This window comes from Schistocerca gregaria, chromosome 3 (genome assembly GCF_023897955.1).
Source record: "Schistocerca gregaria isolate iqSchGreg1 chromosome 3, iqSchGreg1.2, whole genome shotgun sequence".
Lineage (NCBI taxonomy): Eukaryota > Metazoa > Arthropoda > Insecta > Orthoptera > Acrididae > Schistocerca > Schistocerca gregaria.
Window position 1 is genome coordinate 193,241,629 of NC_064922.1, and position 21,537 is coordinate 193,263,165.

Here is a 21,537-nt window from a genome sequence, read left to right on the forward strand (position 1 = left end):
AGTAATTTAACGGGCTTATTTGGCTTATACAGATGTCTCTGAATTTTTTGTAGCTTCTATTTCATAGCTATTGTATTAAAGATGTAAAATACTGGAATAGTACTCACTACACTTTGTCAGAATTCCTCCATTAAACCAATAAGAACAGGGGGGGGGGGGGGGGGGGTTACTAAAGTACTTCTGTGCAAGATAATATTAGCAACACTTACTGTGAGGTATGATTGGAGTACTAGGTGTGTGTGTTAACAGGCAGTGTAAGCAAAAGCAGCCAGTAAGAGATTTCTGTAATTTGGTAAGGGTGAGGCCCCAGAAATTATTGTTACATATGGTAATTACTTCTTATGGCTGTTAAAATTCTTGTATTGAAACTGCACTTTGAGACTGTCAGAATTTTCATGCAAAAACAAAAATGGAAACATGCAGACAGGCGTAAAAAAATCTATTATTTGAAACTTCAAACAAGCACAAGTGTTGTCCAGACTACACAGTAGGCAGATATTTGCAAAAGCATGGAGGTAACATGTTTATTCTATTGCTCATATTGATACACTCGACAGCTGGATGACAAATCCATACAATCTCAGAATGTGCTACATATTAAGAAAACATTGGTTAATGAAATAAGATAGGTACTGCATTACCGTAAAAAATGCTCACTTTGGCATTGGCGATTTTAATCAGTTCAAAATAAATGACATTGCTGGTATAGCTAAGGAACAGTTTGTAAGTACTTTGAGTCAAGGAACTGTTTGTTGTGGTATATAAGTGTGCAGGGCAGGACTAGATTCTTGGTCAGTACTAGGATTTTTCTTTGTCACTAACAATGCTTGTACATCTGTCAAGGAAAGTAAATTTTCGGTTGTTTTTTGTGTATCTATCGGCTGTACCGAGCTGAGGTAAGTACTGGCCAGCCCCTCTATCTCTTTGTTAGTATTTGTATTCACTTTAATGGCAGTTGATGATCAATTTACTTCTGATGTGTTTCTTGTGTTCCTCCAGAAATGGTGATTGAACTTTAGGTATTGAACATAGATATCTGATAATTACTGTTCCATGTGAAATAGGTCAAATTTCTACTGCTCATCTAAACTCTGCAAACCACTGCGAAGATCATGCCAGGGGGAACTTCCCACTGTACCATGTATTATTCTAGTATATTTTTAGATTCTTCTCTTAATATCGTTTCTTGAAACTTTATAAGTACTTTGCAAGATAGACTTCAACTATCTTCAAGTGTAAGGTAGACTTCATCATCCTCCAGTGTCTGTCATTTCATGTATTTTCAAGTTTACGTAATATTCTCCTAAGAGTCAAAAAAACCATGACCATTTGTAATGCTCTTCCGTATCCATTGTTAGTCAGCTTTTTATGCGCTCCACACGCTCGAGCAATGTTCTATGAGTTCTATGATTGATTTGTAAGGAGTGTCCCTCGTAGACTGCCTGCATCTTTCTGTCAAAGAACCATGGTTTGGGACCTGCTTTAACCATGAGTGAACCTATGTGATCATTCCATTTCATATACCCAAAAACAGACTCACCTAGGTATATGTAAAAGTTGATTGATTCCAGTTGCGATTCATTCATATTGTAGTGATATAATACTATTATTGTGCATTTTGTGCAGTGCGCTATGCTTGTGTCTGGACACTTAACACTGGTTGTACTGGCAGCTATAAAATGTGACAAGAAATTCTATGAGTTTTGTGAGAGGTTTCTTGATTAATTCTGCTACAGCAGAACTGTACTTTAGATACATATCTAATTGTGCTTGGTAAATTATTTTTCTGAAGTTGAGCCATAGTTCCTCAACATACTCCTGCCCAGCTCTAAATGTTTACAGTTCATCTGTGAGATATTATGCAACCACCTCTTTATCTAGTTTACTGAGCATGTGAATCCACTCGGTTTAGTTGCCCTTTGTACTTTTGATAATCATTGTTGTTACAACTGCCTTGTGGTCACTGATGCCAGTTTCTATGTGGTCATAACAGTTCAGATATGTGTGTTGCCACATATATAAACAGTTACACACCAATAAACCATGCAAACTAGTTGTTCAGAGTGAATTCTTTGGTATCAAGATATTATTCAAAGAAATGGTGTAGAGAAACAAAGTAACTCAAAAATTATTGAAAGTTTTCAATTTTAGTGCTGAAAATGAGATTGCCTCTTTTCTCAGTTCTCAGTGATTGCGTCGAGCTCCAACTATATATGAGAAACGGAAGGTTTTGCTAATCTAAGTCGCAGGAGGAAATGTATAGTTGGCTCTGGTCCCTGTTCTTCACTTTGGTCAAACAATAACCTTATCTTCATAACACAAATCATTATCCGATAGCTTTCTTCCACCTAACGGTAACTTGGTAACAGTATATCAGATTTTCTCTGATGTTATTCATTCTGAAATATTGTTATCAATGCCACAACTGAATTTTTATACCTGTTAAAACTACAGCTTTAGAAATATTGTTAGATTGTTCAGGATTCCGTATCTTCAGTTCGTATTGATTTTTTTTTTTTTTTTTTTTTTTTTTTTTTTCCTGTAGAAAGCAAGATCATCATATGAGATTTTATCCTCACTAGATTTTTATTTCTTAGTGTTGCTGATAGTAAATTAAATCAACAGTTGTTTAGCAAGCCCCGTACCTGGAGGTTTTTGTTGATGTGGTGATATTTTTAATGTCAAGGTATATGGTCTAGGATTAAAATTAATGTTATAGCTTTATTTATTAACTGAGAAGCCTAGTACAAGGAGCAATTTTTCCTTATACCAGTAGTGGTACACATCGAATTTGGTTCATTTCGAGATAGCGAGGCTTCAACATAATTAATTGATGATAATGCTGCAATTAAAATATTGCAGTCCATTGCTTGTTGCAAGAGATTACAATTTCTTTCTATGTGTTTGGTTCATTAAATTTCATGGGTCTTATGTCCAAAAATGTTGAGGCAAAGTGCGTGTGCTATTGTGCAAATAAAATAAATCAAACATTGCAGATAAACCCAAGTATTCTTGCACTGAAATTTGATGGAACACAGTGTTATTGGCAGAATGGTTTATTTAGAAGAAAACCGTAATTCAGTTACACTTTAATACATATCAGCCTTTATAAGACTTAAACAACCAACCTGCATCAGCCATTACTGTTGTTCATCTTCATGGATTTTTCTACTGTTTGTAGGGCACAGAAATATCCACGAGTGAATGGGAGCAAATCAAACATGTCCTGCTTCTTCTTTGCTTTCACTTTCTTTGTATGTACTTGTGTAGAGGAGTAGGAATCCTACTATATGTTTATTATTTTCTTCATCCACATTTTGGGGGAATGTGTAGCACATAAAAACCAATATTCTCATTCACTGTTGTTTCCCACAGCATTTTGGCATGATAATTTATTTTTTCTTGTCAGTGTCCCTTATTTCTTAAAAAAAGTCTTGTGGTGTGAAAACACTCTCTTATTTAAATTCTGTTCTATGAGACCAAAGTCTCTGTCATTGGGCAGACGTGAGTGATACGGCAGTAGGAACGTTAAATCATGTGTGTCTACATTTGAATCACAATCTTATCACTTTCTTTAGTGCTAAAGCAATTGATTGGGCCACCACATGTGTCACTGTGTGCAACTGTGTGTTTCTGAGAAGCAACTGTTTCATGAATATCTTTTAGCAAACAGATATAAATTTCTTGTGAACCTCTTGATCCAGTTGTTTCATCCTAAAAATACTTATTGGTATGATTCTCTGTTTAGTTGTGGCACCAGACACACACAGCAGTTGTGTGTGTGTGTGTGTGTGTGTGTGTGTGTGTGTGTGTGTGTGTGTGTGTGTGTGTGTGTGTGTGTGTGTGTGAGAGAGAGAGAGAGAGAGAGAGAGAGAGAGTGCATCCATGCATGTGTTTGTAACTCCAGTGAAGGTCTTATAGGCTGAAAGCTCATTTTTTGACAGTATATTTGTTATGCCTCTTTGCATCTGTGCCATATGGCGAGTAGCAACTATCCTTTTCATAATATTGTTACATTTCACCCTGGATTTCCCATAGTTAAACATACATCTTTCTTTTATAGTAAGATAGGGGCACCTAACCTCTTGTAATCTGTTTCTTTGCTATGTGTAGTGCAATTTCCACTTTCTAAAGATAAAACTCCTATTCAACTTTAAGTTTTGTATTTTCTTTAAGAATTTTAAATTGCAATTTGTCACAAAAATTGCATGTCTTTGTGTGGTGCTCGAAATGAAGTTGAAGTCTGCTTGAAATTAGAAATTGAAGTCGTTATTAATAAAATTGTGACAGACTTTTTCTTTGTACAATTTGTATATTTTGACCACACTAAGCTCTGGATTTAAAAATTTTTGTTTGGATTATCCTCGCTTGCAATGGCTCTCGGAGACTGGAAATCTTTCAAAGTGTTCCTTTACACAATTGATTAACTACTTGCATATGGAGTTTCTGTTCTCATGTTTGACCCTTCTGTTAAGCGAGAATGCCTACTGCCTTGCTTTTTGTTAGAAGCTTAGAAAATCGTCCATTAGAAAGTGTAAATGTTTTGAAGAAAAAAATTTCTTGTATATTATAACACTGTTTCTTTTTATCTCTTTTTTATATTTGTAGATACATTGTTTGAGTACTAGAGCCAGCTTCAGAGTAGGGCACTTAGCTGAATGACATGCACATAAATCATTCAGATAATTATTTTTGTGATCACCACCAGCAACAGCCCATAAATTGTCAAATAACTTCTTTCCCTCATCGTTTGGAATTTTGTGTGGAACATTTATGTGCAGAATTGCAGTTCAAATTTTGAAAAGTTTTGCCAGCAGTGATTTTACCAGTTTTGTAATGTATAACTCCCAAGTGTTCCTTTTTTTTTTTCTTTTTTGTGCTATCTTCACAACTGCCAGTTACTATATTCGTGTCTGCTGTTTCGTCATTTGAAATTTCATCCTCATCAATACTGAAATCTAAAATTTAAAACATGTGTGTTACAATTTGTAATATAGCACTAGTTTATTGTAAATATGCACACAATGTAAATAAAGAAAGAAAGAAACTTATATATTCAATTGTTATTATCGACAGAAAATAACTTTGCAAGCACTTTTTTTTTTTTTTTTAAGTATCTCCATGAAACCCAGAAAATAATTCATCATAATCTTTACCTTCAGTAACTTGAAAATGTGGATGATCGGCCTCTCCAGTTCATTGAAACCACTATTCTATCGGCCATCACTGAAAAGAATCGGGCCACATCAAAAGATTATGAAGCGCATGGAGCTGTACCACTACTAAAATAATTTTCTGCGTGGTTCCTATAATTGACTGCGTTAGTGCAGTCTGCTGGCTGAAGAATCAAGCTGGAGGTGTATCACTTTAAAATAAGATACAAATGACATGTATGAACGTGGAAGTGTTTCTTTTTTAAAACAATGGAGTTGTATCACTATTGAAATAAAGCCTTCATATATGGTTAAATATGAGATAAACTAATTTTTCAAAAAATAAAACTTTTTTTGTTACATATGTTATCTTAATTTTTTTGTAACTAGAAAATAAAAGAACATTACTTTTATCATACTTTACTTATCTTTTCAACATAAATTAGACGTTTCTGAAAGAAAGTAAACATTACAACTGAAGGAATTCAAATCAGAATTATTAGAACATTTGAAAAAATTTGAATAAAGTAGTATATCATCAGTCTACTGAGTTTTTAGATGCAGCCCACTACAAATCTTTCACCAATCTTTCCATCTTGGAGTAGCATTTGCACTCCACATCCTGAATTATATTTTCGATTTATTCCAATCTCTGTCCTCCCGTACAGTTTTTAACCTCCAAAGCTCCCTCTAATACCATGGAAGTTATTCCTTTGTGTCTCAACACATGTCCTGTTATGCTGTCCCTTCATGTTGTCATTGTTTCTAAATGTTCTTTTTTTCTCCTATTCTATGGAGAACCACATTCCTTATCTTATGTCAATCCACATTATTTTCTACATCCTTCTGCAGCACTACATCTTGTATGATTAAAGTCTCTTCATTTAGTCTTTTCCACAGTCCATAATTCACTACCATGCATTGTTGTGTTCCAAATGTACATTCTCAGATATTCCTTCCTCAAATTAAGGCCTGTGTTTGATAGTAGTAGACTTCTTCCGACAAAGTATGTCATCATTGAGTGTGCTAATTTGGTTTTTATGTTAACTGAATCTTCCTTTGGTTCTTCCTGTAGAACAAGTGTTGGTTTGCTTTTGTTCTACAGTATTACTTTTGTTGTGTTCACTGGTTTTTGGTTTACAAGGCCATCTTCAGACATTTACTGACTAATGTCGCCAAAGAAGTTACAATGGTTGTAAATGAAAATGGAAAAAACTTTCACATCTAGATTGAAGCAGAAATGTACAGTAAATAAAAATCTATGACAGTGTGGTGGTAATGCAATGCAAAAAGTAAAAAGTTTAACAGTATCTAAATATGAAGGAAGTAAACAGGAAAACTTAAGCACAAAACTGGAACAGCAAGCCTACATAACAGGTTACAGTAGTAAACAAAACCAATAAAAAAAATGAAATACAATTAGTACTTGACAGGGCTACTTCAGGAGGTATAAAACCTAGAGAATGATACACAAACCAATTAAAAGAAAGAATTATCAGAATGAGATTTTCAGTTTGCAGCGGAATGTGCGCTGATATGAAACTTCCTGGCAGATTAAAACTGTGTGCCGGACCGAGACTTGAACTCGAGACCTTTGTCTTTTGTAGGCAAGTGTTCTACCAGGCTGTGGCCAAGCCATGTCTCCGCAATATCCTTTCTTCCAGGAGTGCTAGGTCTGCAAGGTTCGCGCGAGAGCCTCTGTAAGTTTGGAAGGTAGGAGACTAGGTACTGCCAGATGTGAAGCTGTGAGGGCTGGGCATGAGTTGTGCTTGGGTAGCTCAGTTGGTAGAGCACTTGCCCGCCAAAGGCAAAGGTCCTGAGTTAGAGTCTTGGTCCGGCACACAGTTTTAATCTGCCAGAAAGTTTCAAAGAATTATCATTTTAACTACAGAATATATGACGAACTTAAGATAAACTCAGTAAGATGAATAAATGCAGGAAAATGGAGAAGTGTGAGGGAACTGATAGTAAATGCCGTCTTTGAAGTGTGGTGGTACTGCATTTTGAACAATATGCAAATATAAACAGAGCAAGCAGGAAAAACATAAACGCTAGACTCAAAATTATGGCTCTGTAACAGTTTGCATTAAGTAAGTGACACAAGTGAAATAAAAACAGTACTTGATGAGACAATTTCAAGAGGTATTAAACATGAATAGTAAACAAGTACCAGTTAAATGAAGACTTAACTATTGTAACTACAGTCTAAATGGATTACATAGACAATTTCAATAAAACAAAAGAACTCAACGTATGCAGGAAAATGAGAGAATATTTAGGAGCAGACAGTATGGGGAGTAATGAAGGACAGAGAGGATTATGTGAAGTTTAGGAGGGGGGAAGTATTGAGCGGTGTCTGGTCATTTGAGGTGAGATGTGCACTGTGAGCTAGATGTTCATTAATTTCCAGGGCTTCCAAAAGATTGAGTTCTTGGCCTAACATGAATCCAGTGCCTAGTAGAATGCATGGGCTTTCTAAATTGCATAAACAAGGTGTACCTATTCGTCCAGTTGTATCATCATTCACTGCTCCATCTTACAAACTTGCAAGTAAACTGGGCATCTTAATTAAGAGAGAGACTAAATTCAAACCACAGCATGGTATTTCAAACTCTGTGGATCTAGTAAATAAGATAAAAGGTATACTTTTCTCAAATGGTCATAAATTAGTATCCCTTGATGTCTGCAGTTTGTTTTCCAACAGTAGTGGAATGCATTGATATTCTGATGACTTGAGACTGGCCGCTCAGACTTGCTTCACACAAAACTACTTCCGTTTCCAAGGGACCCTGTATAAACAATTAAATTGTTTAGCTATGGGTTCCACACTCAGTCCACTGTTGGCTGAAATATTCATGGACCACATGATACGACATTTTCTGAAAAAAGAATCTTTGAGTGCAAATATTAAATATTGGTTTAGACATGTAGGTGATGTGATGTGTATATGACCTGGCACTACAAGACAACTCAATACATTTTTGCAAAACCTGAACAGTCAAGATTAAAATAGTCAGTTCACAATGGAGACTGGCGACGGATATATAAATATCATAGATCTTACCATTGACACCATCACAAAGACACATTGTTTCAAATTTTATATAAAACCTACAACTACAGACACAGAACACCTTCTGGTTCACAACACCTCATAGCTCACAAACATGCATCTTTCCACTAAATGACACACAGTCTAGTATCCATCCCCATGTTCACAGATGATTTTAAATCAGAGTTAGATACAATCAAATTTATTGCCTCATCCAGTGGCTACTATCCAGTCCTGATTGACCACATCTTATGTAGGAACTGCTTATACTCCTCTATGCCCCATCTTCTCCTTTTTCCGCTGTCTGCAAGAATTGGTGTTCGATACCGTATCTAGGAGAGGTGTCACATATTGTAGCAAAAACACTGAAATTCTGCCGGTATTATGTTAAGAACACTACAGCCCAGTGTGTTTTCAGTAGGAGAGATATTGACCAGTTATCAGCCAATAGTGGGGTATACAAAATTACCTGTTCTTATTGTGCAAGTTTTACATTGTTCACTCTGGCGGATACATAGCAACTAAGTTGACTGAACATGAACACAGCTAGAGGTTGCAGAACTCTGACTCCACATTAGCTGAGCATGTAGTGAGAGAGGGCCACAACTACCATCCAGTATCCCATGTCCTTCACATACCAAACAAAAGCCAAAAACTCATCCTGCCAGAAGCCCTGGAAATAAACAAACATCTAGCTGACAGGCCAGATCTAATGTTAAATGACCAGACGCAGCATAATACTTCCCCTCTCCTAAACTTCACACAATCCTCTCTGTTTTGCATTACTTCTGACATTGTCTGTTCCTAAATATTCAACCAATTTCCTGTATTCATTGAGTTCTAGTATTTTATTGAAATTGTCTATGTAATTAATATAGAGTGCAGTTACAATTGTTAGGTCTTCATTTAACTGTTGCTTGTATTACTTTCCATGTTTGAGACCTCTTGAAGTTGTCTCATCAAGTACTGTTTTTACTGTACTTGTTTCATTTATATAATGTGAACTGTTACATAGCCACAATTTTGAGTCTAGTGTTAATATTTTTCCTGTTTGCTCTGTTTATATTTGTATATTGTTCAAAATGCAGTACCACCACACTTCAAAGATGGCATTTACTGTCAGTTCCCCCACACTCCTCCATTTTCCTGCATTTATTCATTTCTGTTTCTTACTGGTATTACGTAAGCTCCTCATATTCTGTAGTCAAACTGATAATTATTTCTTTTAATTGGTTTGTGTATCACTCTCTAGGTTTTATACCTTCTGAAGTAACCCTGTCAAGTACTAGTTGTATTTTATTTTATTGGTTTCGTTTATTAGTGTAACCTGTTATGTAGGCTTGCTGTTCCAGTTTTGTGCTTCAGTTTACCTGTTTACTTTCTTCATATTTAGATACTGTTAAACTTTTTGCTTTTTGCATTGCGGTATCACCACACTGTCAAATATGTTATTTATTGTACGTTTCTACTTCAATCTAGATGTGTAACTTCTTTTCCAATGTCATTAGCAAACACTGTAACTTCTTTGGCGCATTAGTCAGTAAATGTCTGAAGATGGACTTGTAAGCCAAAAACTGGTTAACACAATAACAGTAATACTGTAAAACAAAGCAAATCAGTGCTTTTCATCTATTGGTTTTTATGGCCTCCTTGCTTTACTCGTCATCTGTTCTTCGTGGTTACCAATGTTGATGTTACATTTATCACCAATTTCACTTCTGCTACTCCTCGCTGGATTTTTTTTTCTCTGGATTACTGTCAATTCATATTTGTTTCCATTAGATTATTCATTCAATTCAACGGGTGCTGTAATTTATCCCTTTCACTGTGGATAACTATGTCATTAGTGACTATTTATCATTGATATACTTTCACCCTGTCTTTTAATCCCTTTTATGAACCTTTCTTTTGTCTCTGTCACTGCTTCTTTGATGTAAAAACTGAACAGCAAGGGTGAAAGACACCTCCCCTTTCATACTCATTTTGATCTGAGCACTTCGTTCTTGGTCTTCCAGTCTTATTGTTTCTCTTCGCTTACTGTTATTTTACTCTGCATATAGCATATTGTGCAGTATTTTATACACCCAAAACACTTATTTCATGTCAACGAATTCTATGAATGTGTCTTGATTTGTCTAAAAGATGTATTTCCATTGTAAATAACATCATAACTACCTTTCTTGTGTGCTTACCTTTCAGTAAGCAAGACAAATTATTATCTAACAGATCATCAGTTTTCTGTACACTGTTCATATTGGTTATTTGGATATATCAGCTTTTGACCTGATTATGTGATAGTTGTCACACCTATCTGCAGTTATTAACTTTGGGTCTGTGTGGATGAAATTTTTCCAAAAGTTGTACGGTATGTTGTCAGTCTTGTAAATTCGCTGCACCGAAGTAAATAGTCCTTTGTTTGGCATTTCCCCTGAATATTTTAGAAATTCCAAAGATATGTTATCTATTCCTTCTGACTTATTTGATCACAAGTCTTCCAAAGTTTAACCAAACTCTCACTCTAATACTGGATCTCATACATCATGTGTACTGACTGCCATTTCTTCTTTTGTCATCACTTTACCAGATTATTTCTCTCCCTCATAGAGGCTTTCAGTGTACTCTTTCCTCCTATCCACTCTGTCTTCTGTGTTTCAGTGGAATCACCATTACATTTTTGACTATATTGATGCCCTTGCCCTTGTAATATCACTGAAGACTCTTTTGTCTTAATTATATGCTGAATTAGTTTCTAATAACAATTTCTCTTTTAATTTCTTCACATTTTTACTACTGCCACCTTTCACTTCCTTTGTAGTCGTACATTGCTATACTCCCATTTTTTCCTGGAGATTTTTGTACTTTATGTTCTTGTCGTTAAATTGAAGAATCTTTTCTTTTATCCGTAGATTCTTAGCAGTTATCTTTATTGTATCTATCTATGTATGTGTGTTCTACTTCTGTGATTGCTGTTTTTAGAGATGTCCATTCCGCTTCGAAGAAGTCCCCATTGGGGTCTTCATTATCACAGTAGGTACAGCCTTTGAGATTTTCAAGCATATCTCATCATTCCTCAGTACTTTGGAATCCCACTTCTTTCTGCGCTAGTTCTTCTAGATAATTGTTTTAAACCTCAGTCAGCTATTCATCATTACCAAATTGTTATCTGAGTCTATATCTCATTTTGAACTCCCTCTATGATTAAATGTAATCCAGCTGGAATCTTCCTGTCTCTCTTTCTAAGTGTATGTCGTCCTCTTTATGTTTGAACAGTGTACTCACTGTTACTAGCTAAAATTTATTGCAGAACTCAGTTAGTCGTCCATCTCTCTTATCATTGCTACCAGGCGCATGTTCTCTCTTAATGTTGTCTTCTATTCCAATGCACCATGGTTATTAGATTATCATCTCCCTTTACATATTGAATTATGTTTCCAATATTTTTGTTCTCTCTCTCTCTCTCTCTCTCTCTCTCTCTCTCTCTCTCTCTCTCTCTCTCTCTCTCTCTCTCTCTCCCCCCCTCCCCCCCCCCCCCCCCCTTCTATTTGTGATGTCAGCATGTGTATCAGAATTACTGTTGTTGGAACTTGTTTGCTGTTGATTCAGATGAGAACAACCCCATGACTGAACCGTTCATGATAACTCACTATCTGCCCCACCTACCTACTCACAAGAAACTCTACTCCTGTTTCAACAATTTATGCTTATTTTGATATACCTTTATCCATTTGACCAGGAACCCTTACCTTTTCATTTCACTTGACTGTCTCCTCCTGTACATAGACTGAATCTTTGCACCCTGCTTTTATGATTTTCTAGCTTCCCTGTACAGTTGAGAACTCAGACATTCCTTATTCTGACTCGTACAGTGTTCTTCTTTCCTCTTCCATTGATTATTGAGGTTTTTCTTGGGACGAGCATGGGATCTCTATCAAAAGTAATTTTGTGTTTATCATTATTCTGTTAAATGTCATTCAGATTGTGAATTGTTATGCTTACTTTGCTACCTATGAAATTTTGTGGATCATACTTGGATTTATTACTTTCATATGAATAACTGTGTTTTAAAGCATAACACTAACTAAATTAATAACTCAAGAGTAATAAATGGCCCTACATATCTAGAATATATATCTTAATATAAGCGAAAAAACATTGTTTTATCCCCCTGCAGGCCTGGGGGTTAGAATAGGCATGAGTTATTCCTGCCTGTCATAAGAGATGACTAAAAGGAGTCTCACTCCTTTCGGCCTTTATGTGATGGTTACCTGTAGGGTTTGACTTCCATTTTTCCAAATTTTCCAGACGAGCTAGCCAATTGGGGAAGGGTGCTTTACATGGTGCATCGTGTCCATCGTGCATTGAGATCTTTGGCCCACTTTCTTGTCGAGGCATTGCAGTTTCGCTCATCCTCCATCTCATGGGTGAGGACACCTTCCTTGATTTGTTTTCCTTCGCCCACTATGCAGTGTTGTTTCCTGCACCAATGGTGACCATGGAATTCTTTGCACCTCGTATCCAGCACGGTAACCAGTCCATTGTAGTGGGGCCGCCATGTACCCTGTTGCTTGTGGCCCCCCGGACTACACAGGGATCGCTCTGCTGCGCCATTAACTCCCCATTATACCAAGGAGTAGATGCCCGTCACCCTGGGTCATCGGGGCTCCCGGCAGTGGCTATCCTGGCAGGTGGCCTTTGTTGCGGCTGGGTGGTGCTCGTGGGAATGGCCTCTGGTCAAAGTGGGGGGCATCAGGGTGGATGACATGCCATGAACCGCAGTATGTCATCTCTTGCTGGTGGTCCACTGCCAGCAGTCTCTAAGTGGGCAAAGTCGAACTTCAGTGCTAAGAAATATGACCCCAAATCATTCCCCTCCCTGTCCACACCGTGGAAGAAATGCCAGGCTAAGGATGGCAGTGAAGCTTATTCTCCCCAGTACCTCGTATGTAGGAGAGTTGATGGGGAATCTTTCATGTCCATGAAGCCACAGTTTTTTGTGGAGCATTTGGAGGACAAGTTTGGATTGGTGGAGGGCTTATGCAAAATGCACTCTGGGTCAGTCTTGGTAAAAACAGCATCCTCTGACCAGTCACCGGTGTTACCCGCTTGTGAGAAGTTGGGGGATGTTTCTGTTACCATCACATCTCATAAGAGCTTATATATGTTCCAGGGTATTATATTCAACAGGGACCTTCTTTTGCAGTCTCATGATGGGCTGTGTGCCAATTTAGAACGGGAGGTGTTCATTACATCCGGCACATCTATCGGGGTCCAAGGGATAATCAATCATGTTGCCCCCAGTGCCTTCATTTTGGCCTTCGAGGATGACTTATTGCCCGAGAAAGACAAGGTGATGGTCTGCCACTATGACCTTCCCTGATGCCCTTGTTGCCCGAGAAAGTCAACGTGATGGTCTGCCACTATGACCTTCCCCAATGCGGTGCTTTAAGTGCTGGAAGTTCGGCCATATGTCTTCCTGCTGTACTTCCAGCGTCCCATGTCGAGATTGTTGACATCCAGCACATCCCAATACTACCTGTGCCCTGCCTCCCACCTGTGTCAGCTGCGGAGAACGTAATTCATCTTGCTCACCAGACTGCAGTATTTTACAGAAAGAGGGGAAAATCATGGAATATAAGACCCTGGACCCATCTGACCTACACTGAGGCTAAGAGGAAATTTGAGCGCCTACACCCTGTGGCGACCACCTCTTACGCCGCCGCTGCGACAACAGTTGTCGTTCCATCACTTCCTCACATTCCTGTTGCCTCTCAGGACCAGAAGACTACACCCGCCCTCTTGGTGGTGGTGGTGGTGGTGGTGGTGGTGGTGGTGGTGGTGGTGGTGGTGGTGGCGGGGGGGGGGGGGCACTTCCCTCCCTGTTGCTACTTCGGGAGCGACCCCCCCCCCCCATCCTTCCCAACCATCGGGAATATCAGTCCCCACTTCTCAGCTGGAGAAGCTAAGTTGTCTTCGGCTCCTCTCACTAGGAAGGGGTCCCTTGAGTCACTCCCTTCCAGGGTTTCTACTAGTGGAAAAGATGACACCTGCCAGTGGCTGAAGAGCCCAAAAGCAGCTGGTCATAGGGCTTCCTGCACATCCTCAGTCCCATAGACTGAATCAGTGAAACCCTCCCAGCCAGGGAAACCCAAGGAGCAGCGAGAGAAATCCAAAAATAAGGTCTCCAAGACCAAGGGAATTGCAGTGGCACCCACACCACCGCTATGTACAAGCTCTGTGCCTGCTGATGAGGTGGAGGTCATGGCATCTGCTGAGGACCTAGATCTCACTGGACCCTCAGACACAATGGATATAGACTGCTTAGGCAAGAAGTCAGTGGCAGTAGGTAATTGTGAGGTGTAAACTGCCCTGTTGAATGTTCCATGCCTTCCCAGTCTCATGATGACATCATCTTCCATTGGAATTGAGGCGGTTTTTTCCACCACCTGGCTCAGCTACGGCACCTGTTAAGCTTTGCACCTGCTTTCTGAATTGCCTTCCAGGAAACCTGGTTCCCTGCCCTCTGCAGCTAGAAGGGATATTACAGGAACTGTTGCAACTAAATAGTTTCGGGTGGAGTTTACGTTTATGTCCTAAACTCAATCTTTGGTGAACCTAGTACCCTTTCAATCCCCTCTTGAAGCTGTGGCTGTCAAAATAAGGAAATAACTGTCTGCATTGTATATCTTCCTCCAGATGGTGCAGCATCCCTGAATGTATTAACTGCACTGATTGATCAACTCCCTAAACCTTCCCTACTTTCAGTGGGGTGGCACCATGCATACTGGCCAAGGCAGGGATGTCAAAAATTTACTGTCTCAGTTCGCCCTCCACCTCTTAAGTACCAGGGCTGCCACATACTAGGCCATCGATTTATCAATTTGCAGCCCTGGACTTTTCCCTTCTATCCACTGGAGAGCACATGACGACCTGTGTCACTGCCCGGGCGTCAGGCCCACGGACGCCTGCCCAGATGGCGGACTGGAAACTTTCACCTCTGCTGTCACCGTTGAATCTCACCCACTTGGTGACATCATTGTGATTGCAGGTGGCTACAACAATCATTTCTGTGGCAGAAAATATGATTCCTCGCTCTTTAGGGTGACCCCAGAGAAAGGCAGTCCTTTCATGGTCTCCAGAAGTTGCTGAACCAATTAAGGAGAGTCGGCAAGCTCTACAGGGGCAACCTTTCCTGGAGCATCTCATAGCTTTTAAATGGCTCCATGTCTGCATTCGCCAACTTATCAAATGACGGAATCAGGAGTGTTGGGAGAGATATCTCTTGACCATTAGTTGCCATACGTCACCCTCCCAAGTCTGGGCAAAGATCAAACGTGTTTTCGAGTGCCAGACCCCAACAGGTGCTCCCGGTGTTAACATAATGCAAACGCAATTGCTGAGCACTTTGCTGAGCATTATGCTCGAGCCTCTGTGTCAGAGAATTACCCCCCAGCCTTTCGTACTCTCAAACAGAGGCTGGAAGGAAAAGTCCTCTCGTTCACTAAACACCACAGTGAATCCTATGACACACCATTTACAGAGAGAGAGCTCCTCATTGCCCTTGCACATTGCCCCGACACAGCTCCTGGACCAGATCGGATCCACAGGCAGGTGATCATACATCTCTCATCTGACTAAAAGCGACCTCTCCTCATGTTCAGCCGGATCTGGTGCAATGGCATCTTTCTATTGGAATAGCGGGAGAGCACCATCATTCTGGTGCTCAAACCCAGTAAAAACTCACTGATGTGGATAGCTATTGGCCCATCAGCCTCACCAACATTTGTTGTAAGCTTCTGGAACATATGGTGTGTCAGCAGTTGGGTTGGGTCCTGGAGTCATGTGGCCTACTGGCTCCATGTCAGGGCGTCTTCTGCCAGGGTCGCTCTACCACTGATAATCTTGTGTCCCTCGAGTCTGCCCTCTGAAAATTCTTTTCCAGACACAAACACCTGGTTGCTGTCTTTTTGATTTACGAAAAGCGTATGACATGACCTGGCGACATCATATCCTTGTCACATTATATGACCAGTGTCTCCGAGGGCCGTTCCCAATTTTTATCCAAAATTTCCTGTTGTTTCATACATTCCAAGTTGGTGCCTCTCATAGTTCCCCCATATCAAGGAGAAGCGGGTACCTCTATCTTTAGTGGCTATTAACAGTCTAGCAGCAGCTGCTGGTCTCACCGAGAAGGTGCAGACGACTTCTGCATTTCATACTGCTCCACCAGTACTGCTGTTGTTGAGTGACACCTACAGGGAGCCATCCAGAAGGCGCAATCATGGACTCTAGCCAACAGTTTTCAGTTTTCAGCCTTGAAGTCATTTGTTATGCACTTCTGTCGGCGTCGTACTGTTCATCCAGAACCAGAACTTTTATCTTAATGATGATCCACTCGCTGTAATGGAGACATACCGATTCTTAGGACTGGTTTTCAATGCCCGATTGACTTGGCTTCCTCACCTTCGTCACCTAAAGTGGAAGTGCTGGCAGCACATCAATGCTCTCTGCTGCCTGAGCAACACCAACTGTCATGCAGACCACTTTATGCTGCTGCAGCTCTACAGAGCCATTGTTCAATCCCGCCTTGACTATGGGAGTCTGATTTATGGTTCAGCTGCGCCCTCAGCACTGCAATTACTCGACCCGTTGCACCACTGTGGCGTTCGCCTAGTGACAGGAGCTTTTAGGACCGAGTCCGGTGACCAGTGTCCTTCTGGAGACCGGAATCCCTCCACCACTTGTTAGGCGTGCGCAGCTACTGGCCAGCTATGCTGCACACGTTTGTAGTTCTCCTGCACATCCTAATGACCATCTCCTTTTCCCACCTGCAGCGGTTCATCTCCCGCATCGTTGGCCCAAGTCTGGGCTTCTAATTGCAGCTCATGTCCGATCCCTTCTTTCCAAACTGGAGTCCTTGCCTTTACCACCTATACTTGAGGCCCATTCACATACACCTACATAATGTACACCTAGGCGCTGCTTCACTTGGACTTATCACACGGCCCTAATGACTCAGTTAACCCCGCGGCTCTCCACTGCCACTTCCTCTCGATTCTTGACATGTACCGAGGCCACGAAGTGGTTTACACTCGTGGCTCAATGGCTGATTCTCATGTCAGTTTTGCTTATGTCCATGGAGGACATCTTGAACAGCATTCCTTGCCCGCTGGCTGCAGAGCTTTCACTGCCGAGCAGGTAGCTGTATCTCATGTTCTTGAGCACATCCGTTCATGCCCTGGGGAGTCGTTTCTTCTTCGTACTGACTCCTTGAGCAGCCTACGAGCTATCGACCAGTGCTACCCTTGTAATCCTTTGGTAGCGACCATCCAAGAGTTCATCTATGCCCTGGAACGGTCCACTTGTTCAGTGGTGTTTGTCTGGACCTCAGGTCACATCAGAATCCCAGGCAATGAACTTGCCGATAGGCTGTCCAAACAGGCTATGCGGAAACTGCTTATGGAGATCGGCTTCTCTGCAACTGACTTGCGTTCTGTCTTACACCCCGAGGTTCTGCGGATTTGGTAGTCGAAGTAGCATAACCTCAGCATGCGCAACAAAGTGTGTGCCATTAAGGAGACTACAAATGTGTGGCAGTCCTCCATGTGGGCCTCTTGCAGTCACTGTGGTTCTCTGCCAGCTCTGCATTGGCCATACTTGGGTGGCACATGGCTACCTCTTGCACCATGATGACCCGCCTCAGTGTCGGTGCAGCGCCCAGCTCACAGTGGCCCATATCTTGGTGAGCTATCCTTCTTCAGCTGGCCTGCAATGGACTCTTCAGTTACCGGACTCATTGCCTTTAATTTCAGCTGACAATGCCTCATCGGCTAATTTACTTTTATGTTTTATACGTGATGGTGGATTTTATCATTCTATATAAGTTCTAGTGCATGTCCTGTATCCCTTTGTGTTCCCCACTCTAATGCTTTTAGGGTGGATGTTTTAATGTATCGCAGAGTGGCTGGCTTTTCCTTTTTATTCTTGTGGTTGGCCAGCCATGGTCATCTGCTCTCTTGTTTTTACCCTTTCTTACCTGTTTCTTGCTTCTCTCTATGGTTTTCTTTTCCTGTTTTGTCCATAGTAGTGTTGGTTGTCCTTCTGTTGTTGTTCTGGTTCTTCCTTTCTCCTGTTATTCTGCTGTATGTCTCCTTTTTTTTTGCCCTCCTTGTATAATTATTTTACTGGGAACAAGGGACCGATGACCTCGCATTTTGGTCTCTTCCCTCACATTCTTTAAACCAACCAACCATCATCATTTTAAAGACTGTATATAGAAAGTGGTTGTTGTGAGTACCTCCCATCTCTTTGGTTTTTTGTTACTTCGATAATACTCATTTGGCAGTAGTCAAGTGGTGTTGAAAGTGACATCTACATTTTCTTTCCATGTAACATTGCCTGTAAAGTGAAATAATGTGATTGACTACAAAATGTAGTGTTTTGAAATTAGCTTAAAGGTACTTTTGTAAAATTCTCACAAAAGTGTAGAACTTCACATATCTACAACCAGTTAATATTTGCAAACTGGTCCAAGGTGAAGACAGAGAGATGGTGGCAAGACAGAAGACGATGGAGAGGCTTTTGTTCCAAACAGACTCGAGCAGAGGCTGGAAACTGCCCCTGATTATGATTATGATTTTGATGATGATGACTATTGCAACCTTATATTTTATACCAGAATGTGAAAAGTGGAGAGCTATTGTCATGTAGTACTAAATATGAGAAGCTGATGTTTTGGACTGTGAAAATGTTTCATAAACAATTGTGTCCTGTTTTCCAACAGATGATAAGGAGAAAATCTGTCATAACATTGTATTTGACAAGTGCCTGAAACAAAATTCGGAAGTAGAAGTTTCTAGCACAGAAAACAATGATGATCTAATATGTTCTGAAATCAAAGAAGTGAAAATGTGTTAAGCTATACCGATAGACAAGACATTGCTGCAGGCGCATCCCTAGAAACTTTGAACGCTTGTTTACTGTGTATTGGTGAATAGCCTGTTAAGACAAAACGACTGTGTGGACGAAGTATTCTAAGAAAAACCTAATAAAAGTAACTTCAGCAGTTCAAAGAAAAGTGTTGTTGCTGCCTTTTGATGAAGAAGTGATCATTCAGCTGAAAGAGAAATTCAGTACTTCCACATCTTAAAGTAAACAGAGGGATATTCTCACCATTTTATTTAAAAGCTGGAGTGTTAAAGGAGCTTAAAGAAGAATTTAATGTAACTAACAACATGGTTAGAAAAGTAAAAGATTTAGTGAAGGCCAAGGGTATTTTGTCTTATCCCAGTCCAAAACCACAAGACTCTTAAGCAGACAACTGCTGAATTGCACTCATAAGAATTGATGGAGAAAAAAATCAAAGTACAAAAGTGGTTAGTTTTAAGTGATTTGAAAGAAATTTGTGCACATTTCAAAGACTGCTATACAGGGTTCCACATTGAGATATGCAGGGCTCCACATTGGGTTCTCACTCAAAGTTTGCTGAGCTACGTATTAAAAATTTTATTTCAGCTGGAAGCAATGGTACATGTAGTGCTTGTTTGTGCACTACTCACCAAAACTTCCAACTTGTGCCGACAGTGTGTAGTATTCCTCAGCTGGCAATGACAGATGATACTCTGATAAATATCTACTAAGACTGTATTGCAAGAGTTGTATGTAACCCATCATTACCTACTTGCCACTTTGGTGGGTGTCAGTTCTGTCCAGGACCGAAGAGACTTAGTGTTTCTCACAAGACTTGATGGATGACATTGACAGATAACTTACAATGGGGTCTCTGTTGATTGTGCATCCCTAGAAACCATTACAAAGGCCTCCAATGACTTTACTGAGATTCTTGTTTTGACAAATAAAAATTGTTTACACGTTTATTTGTGGCCAGTAAACAATCAACCTTCCAAAATAGACTGAAAAATGAACTTAAAGGACTTGATAGAAGGCGATTTCTTGGTTATTTGTGATTTTGTTGAGAATTACAGCGTTGTTGTACAGAATGAAGTTCTGGGTACCACGTGACCAGCACACAAGTAACACCTCATCCCTTTGCAGCTTATTACAAGGATGATGACGGACTTGAGTACACAAGTCTTATCATATCAGAAAGCCTCACACACTACACTGTTGTGCGTATTTTCCAGTCTACTTGATTGACTTTCAGACCAAAAAGAACAAGTAAAATATATTACTTCTCTGACAGAGAAACAGCTCGGTGGAAAAGTAGGAAGAACTTCATCAACCTTTGCTGTCATGATGATGATTTCCACATTGAAGCCCAGTGGCATTTTTCAGCCACCTTTTGTTGCAAAGGATGTAGCGATGGTGTCGGTGGAGCAGGCAAGTGACTGTCTGTCCTAGCAAGTCTGCAATACCTGTACAGTGATAAAATCATGACACCTGAACAACTTTTATATTACTATGGGAGATCATGCAAATGAAGAGTTGAAACTTCAGAGAGATTTGAGAAATTCTACAAAATTACAGTGACACCAAAACTTCACACCTTCATTCCACTAAGCAAGAACAAAATAATAACGAAAGTGTATTCGGACCCTAATGCAAGCAGAATTTAACTGGTGAGAGCTGTTGATAGTGATAAGGTGTTGCTTGATGAGATGAAAGGATGTATTGCTTGCGAATGTAATGGACACTGAGGGTTAGCCTGTGTAGTTGGAAAATATCAGAAGGATGAAATCACAATTAGCTTCTTACATTAACATGGACTGTTCACATCTTTCACACTCCCAAGTCATGCGGACATCTTTCCATAAGTAGCAAGGAAGTAAAGGTAATCTTGAACCCTCATACTGCTACAGGGTGAGCATATACATTATCCTCTACAGAAATGGTCATGTGCAAGCAGGATGAAGTCATCCTCATCAGCCAGTGTATAGAACATTGCTCTTTATGGTACAACTTCTTATCCTTGTGATGTGACCCATCAGTCAGTATTGCTTTTGTTTGTAGAGACCATGTTACTGGAAAGTGATTGGGCTGTAAGTGTGGAATAATCGAAGACTGTTTTGCCATCTCAAGAGTCTGAACTTACCCCTTTGTTTCTCTGTTAAGACTTGAGGTCATGTATCATGGGAGTTATGAATGGCGAGCATTAAGATATTTCAAGCTGCCGCCAGTGAATCCAATACCAGGCCGTGGAGTATTTCCTTTCAACCTCTGAGTAAGATGAACTCGTCCAAAATTTCCTCTGAATAAGAGGCTCCCACTTGACACATAGGCTCCTTCTCTGGCAAGAAGACCCACTAGTGTGCGGTGCTTTTGAGACATGTCTATGTGTCACATTTGGAAGTGTGTTTTTTTTAGTTAGTGGGCAAC

General features: G+C 40.1%; 1 protein-coding gene across 2 annotated transcripts in view; it reads left to right on the forward strand.

Moving 5' to 3' along the window:
- The window catches only part of LOC126356291 (ubiquitin thioesterase trabid), a 105,779-nt gene that overhangs the window by 9,952 nt on the left and 74,290 nt on the right, over window positions 1-21,537 (forward strand). The gene's annotated exons all lie outside the window — the stretch shown is intronic.